Source organism: Phodopus roborovskii, unplaced genomic scaffold, assembly GCF_943737965.1.
Source record: "Phodopus roborovskii unplaced genomic scaffold, PHOROB, whole genome shotgun sequence".
NCBI classification, from domain to species: domain Eukaryota; kingdom Metazoa; phylum Chordata; class Mammalia; order Rodentia; family Cricetidae; genus Phodopus; species Phodopus roborovskii.
In genome coordinates this window covers 19,842,452-19,865,004 of record NW_026126482.1, presented here as the reverse complement: position 1 = coordinate 19,865,004, position 22,553 = coordinate 19,842,452, and the positions used below count along the sequence as shown (strand labels likewise).

At 40.6% G+C, this 22,553-nt stretch overlaps 1 protein-coding gene across 4 annotated transcripts in view; it reads left to right on the top strand.

Annotated features, from left to right (window-relative positions):
• The window catches only part of Hivep1 (HIVEP zinc finger 1), a 130,589-nt gene that overhangs the window by 74,135 nt on the left and 33,901 nt on the right, over positions 1-22,553 (top strand). The window lies entirely within an intron of this gene.

The following is a 22,553-nucleotide window of genomic DNA, read 5'->3' as shown; positions in this document are numbered from 1 at the left end:
GAGAGTAAGACAAGGTTCTCTTATTAGTATTCATTTTCATGATTTAGTATTTACATTTCCTTATTATATTTTCTAATTTGAGTAGACTAGTTGACAGAGTAATTTGACTAAAACCCAAGTAGAAGGCCTTTGCCTCCCTCCCTGCCTGCCTCCCTCCCTTCCTCCCTCCCTCCCTCCCTCTCCCCCTCCCACCCTGTCTGCCTGCCTACCTCTCTCTTTCCTCTCCTTTCTTTTCTCTCCTTTTCTTTTGTTTTTCTTTCTTTTAAGTCTAGACTGATCACTGACTGGGCTGTTTCAGAGAAGAGAGTTTTGTAATCTCGCATTCTCCATTCCTTGGAACAGCCTTGTCCCTGTTCATATGTGGCATTACAGCATCCCTAATGTTCTCCTTAAACCCCGCCCCATCCCTGTTCCATGATAAAAGGAATCTGACCCTTGGTGATTCTTGCAGAAAAGCCAGTCCAGAAAGGGTACATATTGCCATGGCATGCTGTCGCCTTGAAAGGTGCCTGACCACCTTTTCCCACAGTACCCAGTGGAGTTAGGAGAGGCCCCCTTCAGACATTGTTACCACCGCCAGTTCTGCTCACAGGCCCGGGGGGGGGGGGGGAGCAGCTCTGTGCAGAAGAACAAAATATCACATGTGTTCTTGCTTTTCTCCAGACCAAAAAGTTCTCACAAGCGTGAACTAAATGCTGAGAGGAGGGAGGAAAGACAACAAAGGCTGGAGGAAAGAAGCTGGGTAATGAGCCTCTGAGTAATTGGGCAGCTCTAGTTGGCAGGTGGCTCTGAGGCCAGACCCAGTGTGAATAACAGATGAGGGCAGCTCCTTCTCTCCGATGCTGCCTTCAGTTTTTTTCACACAGAAGTTCTGTGCAAGTGAAAGAAAACAGCTTCCCTTCTGCATGGAAGGAAGAAAACCAGTCCTCTCCTTCAGCCTGAGGAGAGTAAGAACCGTGCTAAGGTCTCCTTTCTTGGCGGCTTATCTATTCTTCATAAAGGAAACCTACTTCTTCCATGAAAGGAGGCATTAAAGCTCCTTTTAGTGATGGTTTTCGTGATGGCGAGCCATCATGATGTCACTGTGTCTGTGAACTTCTGACATGAAAAGCTATTTTTGTTTTGATCGTTTCATTTGCTTGCTTTGCTCTACATGACAAACAGTCCCAAAATGCTCTGTGTGCATTGGAGAGCCTATGGTCCTCACCTGATCATGGCTTCTCCCTCCTGCTCCCAACAGTGGCTGCTCCCAACACTGGCTGCTAATTGATGCTGAATGAGAGCCAGTGTAGCTGCAACTCTTTCGAAACAAAACCCAGCAAAAACTTGGTCACTGATCGAATTACAGTTTTTTTCTACCTTTTAATGTATTAAGCAAGGGCAAGTATGTTCAGCAGAGACCCTGATTTTGACAGTTATGAATCAGTTAAATAAAGAAGTGACTTAAATTGGGCTAGAGTGGTGGTTCAAGGGTTAAGAGCACTGGGTACTCTTCCAGAGGACCAAGGTTCAATTCCTAGCACTCACATGGCAGCTTATAACTGTCTGTAACTCCATTTTCAAGGGATCTGGCATCCTCATACAGACATACCTGCAGGCAAGACACCAATGCACATGCAAATTAATAAATCTTTAAAAAAAAAGAATAAATATGTATGTTCAACATTGACCCTGACTTTATCAGTCATAAGCCAGTAGGATAAAGAAATGGTTTAAATTATGCTAATGTATTTATTTTATTTTGTCTGCTTATGGATAAAATCTAAGCCACTTTGATTTATTTTGATTTTATTCAGTTTAGTGGTAAGGTGTGAATGCCACATAGTCACGCCATTCCCGTGATACCCTTGTGCCCTTCCTCAGGTGCTGTCTGCTGGCTCTGTTTTAATCATTTGGAGGAGAACATAATTGGATCTTTATTTCCCACCTGACAGCGAAGCAGATTCCAGAGAGATTGTATTTAATATGTGCCTACCACAGACCAACAGAGATATTCACATGACCGAATGAGAAGGGAATTATTTCCAAGTGTAACATTTAAATTAGCTATAAATTAAGTCTGCTTGTTCCTAACATGCACTGTGCTTCATAGTATTTGTCAGGTAGGATTGAAATAAAATGCTTTCACCAACATGGTTATGGAACATATGAAACAGATCAGTTAGGAGGAGGTATATCCTGTTTCTTGGCTTAGATGTTTCTGTTAGTGCTCGATTCTGTTCTGGAGATAGTTTTCCATGTGACCAGCTTGACCTGAAAGTTGTGACCCTCCTGCTGGTCTTCTAGAAGTGTTTCAGGCTTGGATAAGCACACCCTGTTTGGTTGTATGCTGTTTCTTGAATTAGCTTTAATACTTTGTTTTAAAACCGTGTTCTGTGGTATTTGTCACACGTACGTAAAACATGTAGTCATTGGTTACAAAGCCTAAGCACGGTGTGGTAACCCCGGGCACTGATGCCCCACCTGAAGATATATGCTCTTCCCAGCTCTTCTTGCTCTTTCCAATTTGAGTGGATGTAAAACACAGTTTCATTTTTTTTCTAACTTCTTTGATTACTAAGCTTGAAAGAAAATCCTGAACACATTGGATTTATTTGAGAAAAGATCTATTCCTGAGTTGTCCTGCACCTAGAACCTAGTGGCGTGAGCATGGAGCCTCTATACTGGGAACTGGTGGTCTCATCAGTTGGCTGCCAGTGATGCCTTGAGCTTCAGCTACAATGGCAGTAAAGTTCTGCTTGGGCTTTTTACTACTAAATTAGCTTAGAGTAGATGGCTCAAAGTTGGGAGGGAAATCTGGTATTAGGCCTGTTTTCCTTCACTTCATGGTTCTGCCTGGTGAAGTGCATGCCCTCCCCTCCGGTGCTCTCCTTATACTTTCACAGTACCTGGCTCCTCCTCATCAAAACACAGTGGATGAGAAAGAGCTCCATGACCCTTACTCCATCCTGTGAGACTGTCTGGAGTTCCATTCTCCTCCTTTCCCCTTCTCCCTCCCCTTCCCTCTCCCCCTCCCTCTCCCCCTCCCTCTCTCCCTCCTTACCTCCCTCTCTCCCTCCCTCCTTCCCTCCCTCCCTCCCTCCCTCCCTTAGTCTCTCTGTCTCTCCATTTTTTCTGTCTTGCTCTGTAGCCAAATCTAACTTCTAATTCACCAGGCAGTCTTGCTGTCTTGGTCTCTCAGGTGCTGGGTTAAACTCATAAGCTTTTGCCTTTGAGTATACATAAGTTCTTGACTCGATTCCCTTTCCTCAGCCTCTGCCCCCCCCACAAACTCTAGGACTATAGGCTAGCACCCATGCCCAGCTTTGTCATTTGGGTGTTGATGGTTATTGTTGTTGTTGTTGTTGTTATTATTATTATTATTATTTTGTTTTTCAAGACAGGGTTTCTCTGTATTGCTTTGGAGCCTGTCCTGGAACTAGCTCTTTAGACCAGGCTGGCCTTGAATTCACAGAGATCTGCCTGCCTCTGCCTTCCAAGTGCTGGGACTAAAGGCTTATGCCACCAATGCCTAGCCAGAATTGATTTTAAAAATACATTTAAACAAGTCTGATGTGGCTCAGCAGATAAAGGCACTTATAGCCAACCCCGATGACCTGTGTTCAGCCCCCACAACATGTGACTGAAGGGAGAACTGATCCCCACAAATTGTACATTCCACTCTCCACACATGCACTGTGGTACACACCTCTAGGTCCCCACTAAATAAATGTAAAAATATTTTAAAATATGTTTGTTTTTAATATTTGTTTTTCAGGTTATTTTTTCTAAATGAATAACTATTGCTGATATTTTTCCTTTTCACTGTTTTTAAGATTAAAAAAAAATGAATTAATTGTCCAAGTGGCACATTGTTGGGGTAGCTTTGCTTTGATAATACATGTAGCATTTAAATCACTTGGGCAAAGGCACCTTGTCCCCTGTCTTACTCTGTCTTACTCTGTAAGCAGTACCCCATGAACTCACTGCTCCTCTCTCCACTGCAGCCCCACAGCCTCGAACCACATTCCTGCCTCGATGTCTGTGACATCTACTGTTTTAGATTTCACATTTGAGTGATGTACAGCAATTGCCTTTTCTGTGCCGGGCTTACCTCACTTAGCACAATGTTCCCCTGTTCTGTTGAAGTTCTTACAAATGCAGGCTTTCCCTCTTTTTTTTTTTTTTTTTATTGCTGAATAGTATTCCACTATGTGTTTACCCAGTGCTCAGCTTCTCCACTCCCTTGGCTGCTCTGAAAAGGGTACTGTAATAAACACGGAAGTGCAGATGTCTGTGTTATAGTCTGCGGAACATCTATTGCGTTCTCCCTCGCTGTGGCTGTTCAATTTTGATGTATAACTGCTTCATTAGATTTTCTGTTCTGTTTCTCTGTATTGATACAGAAGTGTGTGTGAACAGTGGTGGGGCTCTCAAGTTTTGTTTTCAGATCGCTTTGACAGTAGAAAGAAGTCTTTCACACAACTATGTAAATTTTAGTATTATGTAGAAGTTATTCATTTTGGAACTTTTTTTGGAGTGAGGAGAGGCAAACTAGCCATCTTTGTGGACTGGATCCTGCTCAGAAAGATGGGCACAGTTTAGGGTGTTTGGCGGTCATTAATGTCTTATACTTTCTTCATGGAGATCTCATATGTACATACATTGTTGGGTTGGGTGGGGCTTTATGTGGTTAGTTTTGTCCCTTCATTGAATTTATTGTATCACTGTGCTGTATTTCCAGCCCTACTCATTTAACTGGATTTTTTTTTAATTAATTGGGGTATTTATTTAATTCTATTTTACTAAAAATTACTTCTTAGTTCTTGTTGGAATATAAAATGCCAAATAATTCTATAGATACCTTTTTATCTAATCATCTACTTGAATTCTTTCTTATTCTGATAATTTATATATTGGTATGTTTTGTCATACTAGTTAGGAATAATCAAAGTTTCATTTTGCTTGTTTACGTCATTGCCACTTTTTTTTTTTCTTTTTCATCTTATTTACTTGGGTTAAGTAAAATGATGACAAAATAGCAGTGGGTAGGCCAGTGAGATGGCTCAGCAAATAACAGTGCTTGCTGACCAGTGATGCAAGCCTGGTGATGTGCATCGAGTCCCCAGAGCCCACATAGACATGAAAGGAAATAGCAGGATCCCACAAAGCTGTTCTCTGACTGCTACAGGGATGCTGTGGCAACCCCCCCCCCACCATAATAATAATAATAAATCAAACACATTTCAAAATAGTGATGCAGTCTTCCCATGTTCTTCAAAGAAAATGCCCCCATATCTCACTGGTAGTTTGCTTGCAACGCAGCCCTTCATAAACAGGAACTATAATCTGTGGTTTTTATTCCTTCGTCATAATGTTTCAATCTGACTTGCATTTATTAGATGTTTAGTCTTTTTTTTTTTTTTTTAACACACTGCTATATTCAGTTTTTTGAACTATCTTACTGAAAAGTTCTACCCTTGATCAAAACATTGGTTTATATGTTTTACAGGTTTTTGGTTTTTGTTTTTTTTTCCCTGCAAGATTTTTGTTTGGGAATTGGGCCTAGTTCAGAAATGTGATCTGAAGATGTATATTTCTGTGTGTGTGTGTGTGTGTGTGTGTGTGTGTGTGTGTGTGTGAGGGAGAGAGAGAGAGGGAGGGAGAGAGAGAGAGAGTTTTATACTTGTGACTCTTTGTTGGGGATTAATTCACAGCATCTCTTGTGTTACCACTGGCTGTAGTGATGGCTCTAGTTGTGCAGGAATGCAATGTCATTTACTAAGCCTTTTCTAAACATCTCCAGAGGTTTGTATGTGCTTCATTCTTTTTAATGTTTCAGTTTCCAGGGCTTTTGTTTCCTTTGTTTGTTTGTTTTTGTTTCTGATGTCTCCTTCCGTTGTCACTGTCTCATTATGCTTCATTTTCACCTTCTCTTTCCTTCTTTTCTTCCACTGGGAAAATTTTTGTTCAGATTTTTGATATTATAAATGGAGTTTATTGACTTTTATGCCTTTGTTATTTTCAGTTGAAAGCATCAAAACCCATTACTTCAGACTGTTGTTTTTGATGATTGTAAAGAATTTGATGTTTGCTAGCTTTATAAATTTATGTTGTTCTTACCTTTGTTTGCTGACTTTCCCTTTCCCACATAGATTGGAATTTTTTTGCTTTTCATGATTTCTTAATCATGAAACACATTGTAAAATTCTTCCTTTTCCCCCTAACTATTCAGAATATGTAAAGTTACTTATTGTGTCTCTTAGTTCTGTTACAACCAATATTTTTTAATATTCTACAAAACTGTTTTTGTTTTCCTTTGCTGGAAACTTAAAATTAACTTCACCAGTTTGCAAAAATGAAAACATTAGGCTGTGTGGTCCTAAGATGCATGTTTGAATCACAGAACTTATATGTCACTCCTAAGTACCTTCCAAGTGATGAAACTGTGACAGCATCCACCTCCAAAACTGTGGGGACTGAAGAATTCGGATTCAGTTACCAGTGAGATGGGCCAATGGTAAAGGTGCTTGCTGCCAAGTGTGAAAACGTAACTTCGGAGCCCACTTGGTGGAAGGAGAGAACCAACTTCACAAGTTACTCTCTGGATACCACTCTTGCACACACGTGTGGGCTTTCACAGCACACCTGCATACAACACAAAGAAACAACAACAACAAAAGTAGTTAAGCTAAGACCCTGATGCCGGTATAGGGAAAGGTGGGTTTTATTGGATCAGTTTTTATGTTGTATTTTTTCTTCACATGATTCTCAGTATCCCCACGGTTGCCACACCATGTCTGGTAATCCTTTTCTGACAGAGCTGATTTTTTTGTGACACTTTGGAGTCTTAGATACCAGGAGGTTTTATTTTAAAAATAATGTCCATAAAACATCTTTCTGTATGTGAACAAAACATAGGGCTGGCAGGGGTGAGTGGCTTGCGTGAGTGAGCAAAGACGGGGAAGGGAGGTAGAGATTGAATAGCATGCAGATGCTCAGCGTTGGTTTACAAGTAGATCTTTTTTTACTGTTTGTTTGTTTGTTTGTTTGTTTTAACATGTCCAGAGTTTATGCTCTGGAATATTCTTCAGTTATCAGTGAGCTTGAGGCAAGATCACATATCTAAGAAGTGAGAGCAACAACCAAGCAGAGAACAGGAGATCTGTTCCTGGACTCCAGTTAGTGTAAATAGGAAGACAAGAGTTTCTTACCCACATCCCAAATGTTTTATTCTGTTTTAAGAATTTACACTATGAATGCATCTCCAGGTAGTAAAAGATCGGTGAGTTGGTTGTCAAGTTGTTTTCTAAACACATCATATGTTTTTAAAGGTGACAGCTAATCTGGACTCAGTATGCTTAGTGTCAGTGCTGATGTTAATAAGGACACATTGTATTGCTGTTCTCCTTAATAAGTATGCTGAGTATAATAATTGAGATAATTAGAGAATATTTTGTCAGCAAGAATGACAAAGTCCTCATGTAGGATAGACATTTGGGTGGCATAATGGAAAAGTTGGACAGATACCATTAAATTAAGACATATAATTTTAATACAGTTCATGGTAAGATGAAAACATTTTAACTGTTCTAGGGAAAGTAGTAAAAATACGTGAAAATCTCAGCTTGGGTGTCACAAATCAGAAGGACATTAACAGTTTACATAGTAAATACTCATGTTCAAATAGAAAGTAGTATCTTAGACAAATATCTAGACTCCAGAGTACTTTCAAAGGTTGGACCTGCTTTTCTATTTTAGTATCACATTGAAGCTAACATTATGTCTATATATTACTGAAAAGTTGTGGTCTTTTGGTTTACAAATAATTATTAAGAAAAAGAACTTTTAGTGAGCATGTTTAATGAGAATTTATTTTAAATAACATGCTTGTAACTCCTACTCTTAATGTTAAACATCTCCCCAAATCAAACCATGCTTCTTATGAAGTTGTTAATTCCTTCACTTCAATAACTGTTTATATTCTGACTAAGTCTTTGAAACTTTACAAGAAAGGATCAAGTCTGGACCCTAAGGGATCCCTTTACCCAGCACTTGCCCAGATGTTGACACCTGCACTGCTACAGACTTGGTTTTGTTTGTGAGCCTGCTGCAAGACACTCTGCCCCAAGGAAGACAGCAGCAGATAGTGACATTGTTATGGAAAAGAGAGTCTTTCCAACTTCCCATGTGCACTGCATAGACACTTCTCATGTGTACTGCATAGACACTTGTCATGTGCACCGCATAGACACTTGTCATGTGCACCGCATAGACACTTGTCATGTGCACCGCATAGACACTTGTCATGTGCACCGCATAGACACTTGTCATGTGCACCGCATAGACACTTGTCATGTGCACTGCCCAGATACTTTCCATGTGCACTGTACTGATTTCAAATCAGGAAGTCAGGTTTATGACCTCTTCTCCTATATAAAATATAATGTGATGATGTTGGCTTATAGGAAAATTACTATTAGTTTAATTATATATGCTATATATATAATGTCAAGCCTGTCAGTTGTTTTTGATTTAAAAATGATATGTCACAAATCAGTACAGGTGACATGCATGATAGGAACAAAGCATTCTTGGTTCTTCAGTATAAAATAAATGTCTTTAACTGTTCTAGCCTCACCATCCTAGAATATAAAACCCTGAATTTTGTGTGAAATATAGGAGGTAAAAACTCCTTAAGGATTTCCTTTTTTTTAAAACTTGGTGTGTGTGTGTGTGTGTGTGTGTGTGTGTGTGTTGCTGGCAGGCATGTATGTTTGTGCTTGACATGCCTGTAGTCCCTACAGAGACCAGAAGAGGATGTTGTATTCCCTGATATTGGAATTACAAACAGGTAGGAACTGCCATGTAGCTTCTGGGAATCAAACTGAGGTCCTCAGAAAGAGCAGCCCATGTTCATAACTGCTTAACTCTCTCTGTACCCTCCCCCTCATTTCTAAGGGTGCCAGTGAGTATCTGGCAAGCTGGTAATTAAATTGGAGATGTAAGTAGCTAACATGATGTTAATATCATGAAGTGGCTCATTAAAAGATGCAGTTTGTGCATTTTACAGCATATTATTCAGCAAAATGCTGTTGACTATAAATTGCACAGTAAGTTTGTTTTGCAGCAGATAAGTCATTACCAATTTCATTTTGACACAGTGCTTTTTTGTTTGCTTGTGATTGTGTAGAATTGAAAATCAATTTGCCTTAGATCCTGTTACATAATGTGTTTATTACTGTTTTATGTTTTTTTTTTTAGAAGAGTAATTAAGATATGGATGTGTGGCCTGAGTTAGACTATGACAGCATCCCTGAGGACTATAGAGTAGCAGATCTTACATACTCCCTGAATTCCTGGGTCAATGATGGGACAGCCAGAGTTTGTTCTTAGATAGTTAAGTTCGTGCCGCATGCCTCAGTTTTTTTTAAATAAATGTTATGGATTGACTCAAAGAGATTGTGTGCTGCTCTCTGTCAACTTATGCTATGCTCTAGCTTTGTGAATGTGGCCTCTGTAAAAATAGATAAAAGAAAGGCAAGCTCGGACCCCAGTTCCTACCGCAGAGACTCACTCTTCTGTTTTCCCAAGAAAACAACAAGGAAAAAAAAAAAAAACCACCACTATAGATATATGAGGGGGTAAAGGATAGAAATGAAGGAGGGAGATGGACTAAAGTCAGACAAACAACTAGAGATACAGCAAGTAAACTTGAAAAATGCAATTAGCAAAATACGTTGGAAATAAAGTGCCATTTCAACAAGGCCTCGGTGCTTTCTTCTCTGTTCTGCTACACGGCATTCCACAGGCTTCCATATTTGTAGGAAGGTAGTAGCATATTGGAAGGGTAACTTGGAATTTTTGGACTGACCACAAGGCTCTGATATGAAGTGAAGGATTGGGAAGCAGCAGATGCAGTGCTATTGGTGGATGACCAGAGTCCCAAGAGGGGGATGAGGACGCTGGCAAGCCAGTGTTTGTTACAGCATCTAGACAGTGACTGTCCCTCCAGGCCTAGTACATAGTGCCGAGTCCCTCATTTGTTGTGATTTTCCATGTCTACATTTCAATGATGAAGGTCAATAGAAGAAATTAAGACCAACCTATAACAAAATAGAGTCCTTATAGCAAGGTACTATCCCTTGTGAAATGTTTATTTCTAGAGTGTTCTATGTAAAGTTTTCAAGTGTGGTTACTCACAAATCGCAGAAACTGGGGAGAACAAAGCTGTGGATAAGCACTATACTCGATAGGGAGAGAGACTGCAGGGGTTCAGTCCCCCAGCTCCCCCCAACCTACTCCCCCCTCACAGCACCATCCCCCGCCTGACTTAAGAGGGATCTGGCAGTTTCAGCCTGTGGGGTATGGCTTATCAGGCCCACCACTGAGCATGCCCTTAGCCTCTTTGGGACTGCTTAGCAGACCCTTCTCCTGTCATGGCAGAACTCCCTAAGGTGACCCTTCATCTCACTGTTCTTCATCCCTCTCCTCATGGGCCCCCTTCCATCCTACCCCTTCCATGGGAACCTTCCTGTAATCCCTCCAGCCTGAGTTTCCATAGTCGTACCCTAGTGCCCATAGGTACCTTCCTGTCCATTGGGAAGGTCTTTAGCAGTTGCTGAATCGACAAAGATGGATGGGGATTAGGAGAAGATAGGTTCCTTTACCTAACAGGCAGGCCTTGTAAACAATGCACACTATTGCTTTTATTTCTCTAGTGTAGTTAAATAGCTGTTTATTTCTCCTGGTACATGTAACCTAGATTGCTTATCTAAAGCAAATTGTTTCTTTTAGTGTCTTCAATTATCTGGCACAGTGATGCATACAAACCGTTGATGTTTGTCTCAGTAACAAAAAGCTTCGTTCTTTAACCTCCATTGGAGTCTATGGACAGCTACACATTGCTCTTTCCTCAAGATTTCATTTAATCATGAAGAATTAGACTCTTCTTCTGTACTCGTAATATCAACATCTTTTTAGCCTGGTGTGTGTAGAGCCCTCAAGTGAGGATTCCAGATTTATGATAGTTTAGCACTGTAAATATGCAGGAAATTCTACATCTTCCTACATTTGTAAGAGACAGTATCATACAGTTAATAACTTTCCTTGTGACTAGCGATCAGCATCGCATTATCCTGGTAAACCTCTGAAAGTAGGGGAGCGAATACTTTTTAGCATCTGTCATATTGGTAGACATGGCCCCTGCTGTAATAAATGTCAGGCTGCTAACGGTTCTGAGTTGAGTCTTCCCTAGTGTCATCTGGTAGTGTTGCTTTTGTGGACTTGGCCATAGTGTGACTGATTCCTGGAACTGGAATGCAGCCCTACAGTGTAGAGATCTTTGGGCTTTCTTAAAGAAATCACGAAGGTTTTTGAATGTTTCTCTTGAAAGTGAAACAACTATAGACTTTTGGGACAGGGAAATGCAACTTTTTCCTTACAGTTCATGTCTTAATCAAAGGCAGAGTTGGCCTATTAGTGTGATGTTTTGTTTTGTTTGTTTGTTTGTTTGTTTAACCTTCAAAAATCCATGAGGATATTTTGTCTTAGACTTCTTTTTGTTTCTTTTTAAGTTGTGCATCTGTGTGAAAGTATGGCATGTATGTGTCAGTGCTCACGGGTTCTGGAACGAGTTGGAGCTTCTAGAGCTGAAAATGCAGGTCCTTGGGAAATACCTGACAGATTGAACTTTGGTCCTCTGGAAGAGCAGGCATGCTTTTACCTGCTGATTCATTTCTGCAGTCCCTCTCCCTCCCTTCTTCCCTCCCTTTTAATAAAGGGTCTCATTATCTAGCCCTGGCTGGCTTCAAACTCAGAGATTCACCTGCCTCTGCCTTCAAAGTGCTAGGATTGAAGGTGTGCACCACACCAGCTTTACCTGTTTCATTTCTAATTTGCCTGACTCATTATTCAGAATTCGAGCTTGTTAGAAAAAATAGAAGAGCTATTTCATTACACCTGGTATTAGTTCATTGTTGATGTTTTGTTACGCCCTTTACCAGCCTTGCTGTAGTATAGTGGAAGAACCTGTCTCTAGGGGCACAGTCTGTAACTTTCTCTTTTTCACTATGGAAAGAAAGGGTGAGATGGCTAGAACCAGCACTGAGTATTGCCATCTCTCTCCTCTTTTCCATATCTTTAAAGGGTAGCTGGGTAAAGTAGTAACCATGGCAAAGTATTGTTAGGATGCAACATTTAGAGACATGGTGAGTAACAGAAATTCCAACAGGGACATAAGAGAATACAACATTAACACAGGCAGCTACTGATCCTGTCTGTCAGGACTTCTCTTTTCTGGGCTGCTCCATTTACCTGCCTCCCCCATTGCTATCCTGTGCTTGAATTCTTTGTACTTGATTATGTTTCATACAGTTTGTATAACTTGGCATTCTGTCACGTGAACAGAATATCATAGATGATAAAGACGAAGGCAGTGTTTCTTTTAGCCCATAGTTATGGAAGATTCGGGTCGCGGTTGATTGGCTCGCATGGTTTGGGTCCTTGGGGAGGCACATCATGGTGCTGGTGCAGAGTAGAGGAAGTGGCTCTCTTAAGGGCAGCTGGGAAGTTGAGTGTACACAGTTCCCTTTGAGGACGTGTCTCCAAAGACCTAAGACCTGTGTCCTTGGAGATTATACCACCACCCAGTGCCAAGCTGGGGACATGGCATGAGTCCCATTTTTGCTGTTGGTTTTGCCTTATGTGAGTTTTTGCTCTGGAACTTTGCTTTTGTTTGAAAAACAATGTTGAATTTCTCCGTTAGTGTGTGTCTGTTGGATTGAATTTCTGTGTGTTGTCTGTTGTGTTGAATTTCTCAATTGTTATTTCTGTTTGTATATTGCCTTTCTCCATTAGTGACTGTCATATGTTGTGTTGAATTTCTCTGTTTGTTTCTGTTGTGTTGACCTGTCTATCAGTGCGTGTCTACAGTGTTGAGCTTCTCTATTGGTGTATCTATTGCATTGAGTTTCTCTATTAATATGTCCCGTTGTGAAAAATTCTTCAAAGTGTCATCATTTAGGCAGTATCTTCTTCACCTTCAGACTGGATAACTCTTGCTGGGTCAGGAAGGTAGAAATCTGGCATGCATTTCATTTCCTCTAGGGCACTTTGTAATATCACATGTCAGCTGTTAGTCCTTGAAAGCAATCTGGTTTTCAAAGTTATTATCAGTACTTACGCCTTTCTCACTAAGAATGTTGTCTTTGACTTTTACGGTTTTCCACTGTTTAGTCCAGGTACCTTCTCTCTGTTTAACTTGCCTATGTTTCATAGAGTACTTTAAAAACTACGGTGTCTGGTATAGCCTAGGGATCTCTAGAAGACCTTTAGTGTTCTTCAACAGAATAAACTCATACAAGTCTTTACTTGTTCTGGTCTATTGTCTTTCTGTGACTACATCTATGGTTCTTTCATGCTGAATTCTTCTCAGGTGACTGATTATCTTTGAATGTGTACTGGACATTTTGTTTGAAAACTATGGAAGTATTTTGAAGGCTAAATTGAAATCTTTCCTCAGAGAAGATAGGTTTTCTTCTCCCCAGGCTTCTGGGAGAATAGCAATCTAAGATGATCTTCATAGTTTCAGTTCTGTGATTTGAAGAGCCATGAATAGTGAACTGCAGGAAACCCAGAGCTTGCCTTTCATCCAGTTATTTCTCACTCTTAGACCAAGGACCCTGAAGTCCCCAGATAGGAGACCATTCAGGACTTCGAGTGCACACCATTCCTAGTGAGCCCTATAGTGTGCCTTTCTACCGTTTAGACAGAATGCACAGCCTGAGGTTCCTCCTTCGATTATGCCAGCCTGTCCTGGGCGAAAGGACACTAGTGTTCTGGGTTGGGGGGGGGGGGTTTAATCCCTTGGTGCTTAATTTCCTCGAAGCTACTAATACTGGTGTTTTGTTTATCCAACCTGTTCTCAGAGATCTTCATTATTGAATTTTTCTTTACCCGAAGTCCCACATAAAAACTGTTTATACATTACTATATCAATTAACCTTTCATTTATTACAGGTACATGTCTCAGTTTTTGTTTTTTGTTTTTTTTTTTACTTTGTGTACACACACACACACACACACACACACACACACACCTACCTGGAGACTGTAGTTCTATATTTAAATAACTTTTCTTTTGTTTGCTTTTTTAAAATTTTAATGTTTCCAACATAAGATAAGCCAAGAATTCGCCTGTGCTTTTCTAGCTTCCTCTCTGGTTTTAGTTTTTATATTAGGTTTATTTTTTACACAATGTTTGCTTATAACCTACATTTATTTTATCATCTCATATATGATATGAGAATCTTATATTGAAAATGGTGCCATCCTTTTTCTAAGGGTTTGAACTCTGGCTTTATAACATATTAAACCTTTATAAGTTTCCATTTCACCACTGATCTGATCTTGGAAGAAAGTGCTGTGTCACGGCCATGATTTGTCCTTAAAGTCCTTTGCAAAATGCCATTGTCTAATTTAGGTTTATTTTCCTGAATATAAACACTGTGGCTTGTCAAATTAGAAACTGAAGGGTTTTTTTTTCTTGAAATTTTATAAAATGTAGAAATTTGAAAAGAATTGAATTGGCCCCTTTACAATGTTAATATAGTGATTCTTGCCAGAGGTATGGTGTGTCAGCCCCCTTCTTGACTTTTTTGAGACTGGTGTTTCTGAACTTGCATACCCCCACCCTTAACCTCCTACATGCTCCAGGTACATCAAACACAAGACTGTTGTATTTTCTGCATGCCTTTAATACTTGGCATAAAATTTACTTTTAAGAGTTTTTAGGTTTCTGTTATAAATGAAGCATTTCCCATTATATTTTCTACCAGCCTTGGTGTAAGTAAAATGACTGATGTTTGTTAAGTTTGATAAGGAGGTGTCAGTCAAGACTTTTAGTCAATTCTTAGGGGCTATGTGGGAGACTGTCCCCACAAATTACTGTTTGTCCTTCTCATCACTTCTGGCTTATTGCAAAGCTGGTTGCTCTCATAAAATGCCTAAGGACCGCAGTGGCTCTGGCAGAGTTCTCCTTTTCCCAGTCATGCAATCAGATGTCACTGGGTTTTGCTTCTGAGTGGTGCTGCATGGCATTGTGGTGGTCTGTGGCATTGTGGCAATATATGGCGTTGTGGCAGTACATGGCATTGTGGTGGTGTGTGGCATTAGTGTGAAGCAAATGTTCATCATGGTTTCCTAGTTTGCAAGTTTTGTTTTGATTTGTCTCGTTTCTGGTGTCATCTTTTTCCTCTCTGGTTAGAATTGCATTGCATAATTTCCATACAGCTGGAGATTTTCCAGATATCTTCTGTTATTTATTTCTAGTTGAACTTTGTTGTGGTTAGAAGACATGCTGTGTGCAGTTAACTTTCAGCAGTGTAGTTTGGCCTTAGCAGAGACAGTCTGCTTCTGTTGCTCTAGACAGTTAATTTTTATTTTCATTTGCTGAGATTATTATTATTAACGTGTGGTGCAGTGCATTGAACCCGGAACCCTGAATCTTGTGAGCTAGAAGTATACAACTACTCTTTGTCCTGTTGTTATGTCGATAGAGTGCTCTATCAAGGCTTCAGAGGGCTGTTTCTTCCTAGAGGTGTAAAGCAATCTGCTTTTTTGCTCATTGGCCCTGTTGCTATAAGAATCAGTATTATGGCTGTACTCCATAGTTTTCTTCCAAGATTGGTTTGTTGTCTCTCAACTAAGGGCCACACCCAGTTTCTTGAGACCACTCCATTCATTGGATCAATGTTTCTTTTCTTCATTCACTCATTCATTCATTCTTTGGTATTCCATTATTTCTTCTTTATTTTGGAAGAGAGCAAATTGAACCCAGCAGTTTGCCTATGCTAAGTACATGCTGTTTCAGTCAGTTGTGCTTGCTGTACCAATCCAAGACCTAGTTTAGAGAACAGAATGTTTGTTTGGGTTCACAGTTTGTTCCTGGGTGGTCCAGCTCCATTTCTCTGGGCAGGAGGTAAAGCAGAGTATCCTGGAGAGATTGTTTACCTCATGACAACCTGACACTGAAGAACAGAACCAGCTTCCTGAAGCCCTGCTCTGCAGTGATGCATCTCATTATGAGCCCATTCATTGATCAATCCCCTCATGAAGCCTGAGCCTCTGTAGTGCAGTTCATTCTCTGAAGCCCCACCTCGGAGTACAGTTGCCCAGGCCCTTAATACAGGAGTCTGAGGACACTCCAGTCCAGGTCTACCTTGTGCTGTCATTCTGAGGGACACCCCGGCCTCTCAGCAGCTTTGAAGGCATCAGGACCAGGTCAGGTCTCATGGTCCAGTCTCGTTCCTGGCTGCTGTTTAACTAGAGAGTCTGTTATGAAATTTGGAAGGATCCCGTTACCGTTCAGGATACTTTCCTCTTGCACAGCCTCTCCAGAGCTGAAGGAAGCCTGCTCATAGTCCCAGGGTTTGTGGCGTCCTCATTTTGCTGGCCATTACTTTGCTTTCCACATGGCCATGTGGAAAGTGGAGCTTCATGATAACATCTTTAACATGGCAAGCTTTAGAGAGGTGGAAGTTTTACCAATCTCTTGAGAATTCCTTTCCCTGTTCATTTCCAGAGCTCGTTTATGTACTAGATGCAGATTAACGGCTTAACATTTCTGTACAGGTCTGCAGGCAAGGACATCTGTTTTCCTTTTGCTGATTAAGTCTTCCTTTGTATGGGACGGTTGTAGGTATATGAACATATTCATGTGTGTGTATTGGCATGTGTGCATTGAGGGCAGGGACTGACACTTGGTTTTCTTCCTCTGTCATTCTTGTTTGCTGAGACACTTTCTCACTCACCAAACATGGAGCTCATGATTCTGCAAGACTGGCTTGCCAGCCCAGAAATCCTTTCTGGTCTGGACTTTCCCAGTGCAGCATCACAGACATGCCACACCCAGGTTTTTCTTCCTTCCTTTTTTTTTTTTTTTTTTTTTTTTTTTTTTTGTTTTCTATTCTTCTCCCTTCTTTGCCTTTCATCCTTCCCTTCCCTCCATCTCTTACCCTCCTTCTTTTTCCCTTGTATGTGGATTCTTGGGATCAAGACTCAGATTTTTATTCTTGAATGCTAAACACCTTATTGACTGAACCATAGGATCCCTATTCCATGTTTTAACCTTCATTGCTGAAAGTTGAATTTTTTTCTCAATGCAAAATTTTTGGGCAATAGTTTAGTTTTCTTTAAGTAGTGTAAAAATGGAGTGGAGGCTGAGGAGATGGGTGAAATTTCAGAAGCTGCCACCACATTAATATTTCTCCACCATATTCCTGGTGGGAAGGAAGAGCTTGGCAGTGAACCGCTACAGTTTCCTGTTTCCTACTGTGCAAATCCCCATCTCTTCTGCTTTGTATTCAGGGCTGAGCAAAACCTGCTGGCAGAATCCCTTTCCCACTGTTCCCTCCACTCTGCTCTTGTATGTGCCTTAGGGCTTGCTTGCAATTTCCTATGTGTGTCCTAAACGCTTTTCTGCACACCATGTTCATGAAACCCCCTTGCTTTGAAAGTGTTTCCCTCCGCCCCCCTTCAGGCCAGGAGCGAGTCAGAGATGTGTTGCCTCTGAAACCACTCCTGCCATTTCATTATGTCCAGCACAGTCAGTTTTCCTCAGTGTGGCACAGCTTCCTGAGTGTTCCTCTTCATGCGTCTGATACTCAGGTTCTCCATCTTGCATCTCTGTGTTCTCTCCGCCAAGGGTAGTGTTCTATCTGCAAGTACACTTAGCTTTCTTACCCTGAGAATTTTCTTTTCTTCTGCCCTGGTAGTAACTCCTGGGGTCTTTCCTTCATAGCTGTGTTTCCTTGAAGCAGCTGCTTTAGCTGGTCCTTATGTCCCTCCTCCAAACACCCGGTGGAGGAGGGGGTTTGACCTCTGGATCCCACTTACCATGCTTTCAGACATTAGGGCATCCTTCCCATTCCTGTGACCAGCAAGCCTGGCGACCTTTCCTTGATACCATCCTGTGTTTTTAACACTGTTGGCCACTACAGCTGCTGTGTGAAAAATGTCTAAACTCTGCTCAGCAGGCACTTCTCCATCACAGGTTTCATTGTATCTTTTGAATTCCTCCCTGTTTCTTCTTATTCCTAGCTCATCCTTAAAGGTAGCAATGACCCAGACCTCTGATGTCAGACCTATTTTTCTCTACACAACATGTTCTCTTTGGCTGGTCATTTATTTACTTTTACAAAAGCAGCTCTCACTATGTATTTCCAGATCTTTGCCTCTACCCCAGACCGCTCTCTAGGGAAAGAAAAGAATGTGCATGTATACCTCATATATCATAATTTTCAGATTGCTGTGTAATCTTAGTAATTATTTTAAATGGTTCAGTAATGTTATGTTAACTGGCTGTTCCATAATTAGCCTAACCATTTTCCTACTGAAAATGACTTGTCCTGAATTTCCAGCTATGAATCCCAGACCATAAATGCATATTGAATTTAGGTTCTGAGGAATGCAAAATGAAATGACACCCCCCCACCCCAAAGTAGCTCAGTGCTCCAATACAAAGACAGGAAATCTCTGGGAACTTTTGGCAAACTGTTCATAGGCTTTGTATTCTGCCTCTGTGAGAAGTCCTGCTATGACTACCCGAGATACAGGCAGCTTTTCACCCTGACACCGCCCCAGGAGAGCCACTCTGCATTCACTATCACCTCCCCTTCCAACTTCCTATGATGGAAATCTAACGAAAGCAAGAATGAATGAATGCAGCTTGAAAAGAGACCTAGAATGTGTCCTTGAGTGACAGCCCCCTCCTTAGTTTTAGCCAGAGAAAGGCTATGAGAATGTGAAAGACAGACCAAAAATAGTTTTCAAAAAAAAAGAAGTAACTTTAAGTTAATGACATCATAAATGTCGTAACAAGAGCTTGAACTTAAGATAATGAAATGAAATGAAATGGGAAATAAAAAACAAAGAGAATACAATTACAACAGCACTCCAAAGCTCACAAATGAAATCAAAAGCATTAAGAGCATAATGACTTGAAAATGAAATTGTTGGCATACCGGAAAAGCACTAGGGAATTATAGAGAAAGCCAAACAGAAGAAACCAAAGAAAGAAAGGAGTAGAGGTGAAAGCAGTGTAAATCATTGCAAGGGTGATCACAGTAAGTGGTTGGCATTAAAGAAAAGAACCTTACCCCAAAGAAAAATGTATTAGAAAGTATATTGGGAGATGTACTTGAAGAAAAGTTTCCTTACGTAAACTAAGCTTCCAGAAGGCAAAGGAGACTTTGAAGGGAAGAAGTGTTGATTAGATGCTAAAGTAGATGCAAGTGGAGCCAGGGTTAGGGGCGCACACTGTAATCCCAGCACTCAAGAGGCCAAGGCAGGACGGTTACTGAGAATTCAGGCATGAACTACTTAGACCATATATCAAAAACAAAAGGGGCCAGCCTGATGGCTCAGCATGTAAAGGTATTTTTTCCAAGCCTGATGAATTTTATCTCTGATATATACATAGTAGAAAAGGAGAACCAATTCTGTAAGTTGTCCTCTGAACTCTACATGCTTCATGGCACACATATGTTCACAAACAGACATATATATGTATACATATATACATGCATAAGTCAGTGCAATAAATGAGTACAGTAAATTTAAAAAGAGGGTTTGGAGAGATGGCTCAATGTCCCTAGCCACCATAGAAAAGCTGGGCATGGTGGCACATGCCTCTAATACCAGTGCTTGTCAGGCAGAGACAAGAGGATCCTAGATATTTACCAGCTAGGCAGTGTAGCTCAAATGACAAGATCTGGATTCTGTGAGAAACCCTGCCTCAGAAATTATGGTGTAGAGGAAGACCCAACCAGTGCATGCTCTGGCCTCCACATTGTACCTGTGGATACACCTACACATAAAGACATACAACATGGGAGCATCCACATGCATAGCTGTACAACACAGGTGCCCACACCTACAAAAACATACAACACGGGTGCATCCACACACATACATAGGCATATAGCAGAGGAGTACCCACACATAAACATAGAACACGGGTACACACACTGACACAACACAGGTGAGCGCCCACACACACCCACACACACACACACACACACACACACACACACACACAAGCATGTAATACAGTTGTACACATACCCGTAGGCATAGCACAGGTGCACACACACAGTACATCATATACTAATGTTAAAGATACAAACGAAAAATTAAAAATAAGCAACTTTATAGACATCCAGATCTCTATGGTTAGGTAGTGGCTAGCTGTGCCCTCTGATCTTCAGGCTTGATTTGTTAGAGTATAAACAAGATATTACCACATTTCCCCTTTTTGTCTAAAAATGAAAAAAGGTTATAACATAAGAAAAACTACATACAATAAGTACAATAACTATATACAATATATGCAGGAAATAAATACAACATTAATGTCTAGTCCATTAACAATTGACACATTTGGAGGAAATATTCCAAATCTATTGTACCTAGTTCACTTTCTGTTTTAACTTGCATTACCAAAACTATCTTTTTATGATCCTCAACCTTATGCACTTTACATTTCCATAGTGAATTTCTTTTCTGAATCTGGTAACAAGCTATAAAGTCTTCAACTCAAAGACGGGAGGAGAAAATACCATTACTTGAGTAAGCAGGAAGTATAAGCAATCGACTTCAAAAAAAAAAAAAAAAATGTGAGAAATGACAGAAACAGCTGGCTGCCTGGAAAATCATCCGAGGTTCTTCTAAAATGTTGGGGTATCCATCTTTGGCTTGCAGGCCTAGCATATCTGACAGGCTTTTCTGTGGAGCAGGATGTTCTGAAGGGCTGTCCTACACTGTCTTGGCAAAGTTCGGCAGTCCTTTCTTTTGTGTCCTGCTTGTCCAGTTCGGACAGCATACTGCCAGCAGTCAGGGAAAGAGCACTTTCTTGCTAGCCTTTGCCACAAAGAAGGTAAACTCCATGTGGAGTTTCTTTGATGCCCATCATCTTCTCTGAAGTAGATTAGTCCTGCCAGGAGCAGACGTGTCTCATTGTCAGAAAAGAAAAGAAAAGATTGTGATGATACCTTGATATATTCTAACAAATAAAGCTTGCCTGAAGATCAGAGGGCAGAGCTAGCCACTAACTAACCATAGACGTTTGTAGGTGTGTGTAGACAGACAAGAAGCCAGATAGCTAGGCAGAGAGATGAATATAGGTGGAAGGAGACAGGAACTTGCTCTCTTTTAGTCTGAGAAGTTTGTGGAGGAAGAACTCTAGTGGCTGGCTGCTCTGCTTCTCTGGTCTTTCAGCTTTCACCCCCTATTATCTGACTCTGGGCTTTTATTATTAAGACCTATTAAAACTCATGTTACTACTTTTACTTAAAACAACATAATTTTGACTATTTCACCTATAGGTTGATTTTTTTTTTTTTTTGCAGTGCTAGGCACCATTTAACTAAAACATCAACAACAGAACAGTCTGACACAGGATCCCAAGTTCAGCGTAGCCTGGGCTACATAGCAAGATCTGATTTTAAAAATATGAACACTTGAAAACAGATTATTCCAGAAAGCGTGTGAAATAATAAAATTATCATATGTAACTTTGACGAGGCTTGGTGTAGGCAGGGGTTCAGGTCCACGGGCCACCCCTTCTGAGTGGCTTCTCATCCTTTCCTGTAAAGTTATTTTTAGAGCCTAATGGCTTTCTCTTTCCTGACAGCTCATCTCCTGGCTTTTGAGAAATGGGTGGGGAAACTACTCCCTCTTAGGGTAATCATTATTTCTCAGTTTATCACCCTTGTCTGGTAGCTCAAAGAGTTCCACAAGCAAGTCATGACTTGTTAAATATATTTTGAGGAGAAGCCAGTGAGGAGAATGGCCCTTCATACAAGAGTGCCTAGAAGAAGACAAAAGGCTTGCTCTGTAGACAACAGCTGCAACTTCTATGCTGTTTCATTGCAGTGCTTGAGTGATGCCCCTGCCTTCCCATCATGCCCCTGGGGAGGAAAGGTGTCTACAGTGGAGTCAGATCTTCCCTTCATTCAGTATATTTATGAGTACACATACATGCATGTCACAGCAGGACTAGAACATTTTATGTAAACTTTCATCATCATCAAAGGCAAAGTGGTTATAACAGTGTAATGTTTTGGTCCAGTATGAATTTCAAATATGTACATTGTAGTGGTTATGTGAAAGTAATGAATTAAAATAATTTCTGTTTATATGCCCAAGGATCCAACAAATCAAAAACAGACTGAATCATGGTGAATGATCATTGCCTAAATGCATAATAGTTTAGAGAAATTGTGGATAGTTTATGTCATTTAAACTGATTTGCTCCCAGAGAAGTTTAAAATGTGGCCAGTGTCGTCTTTATTAAAGTGGGCTTTACTTGTTTGTCTATGTCTGTCTACTTGACTTCCTTTTCCTCATACATGTAAAGAAACATATGTAGTGAATAGTTCGTTCAGTTATGTTGATGATGATTTTTATTAAACCAAGAGTCATCACAATCTTAGGGCATTCTCATGTCTTTGGTGAGAAACCACAAATGAGTGTTTCTTATTTTTGTAACGTTCTGTTCATTGATGAAATCTCTG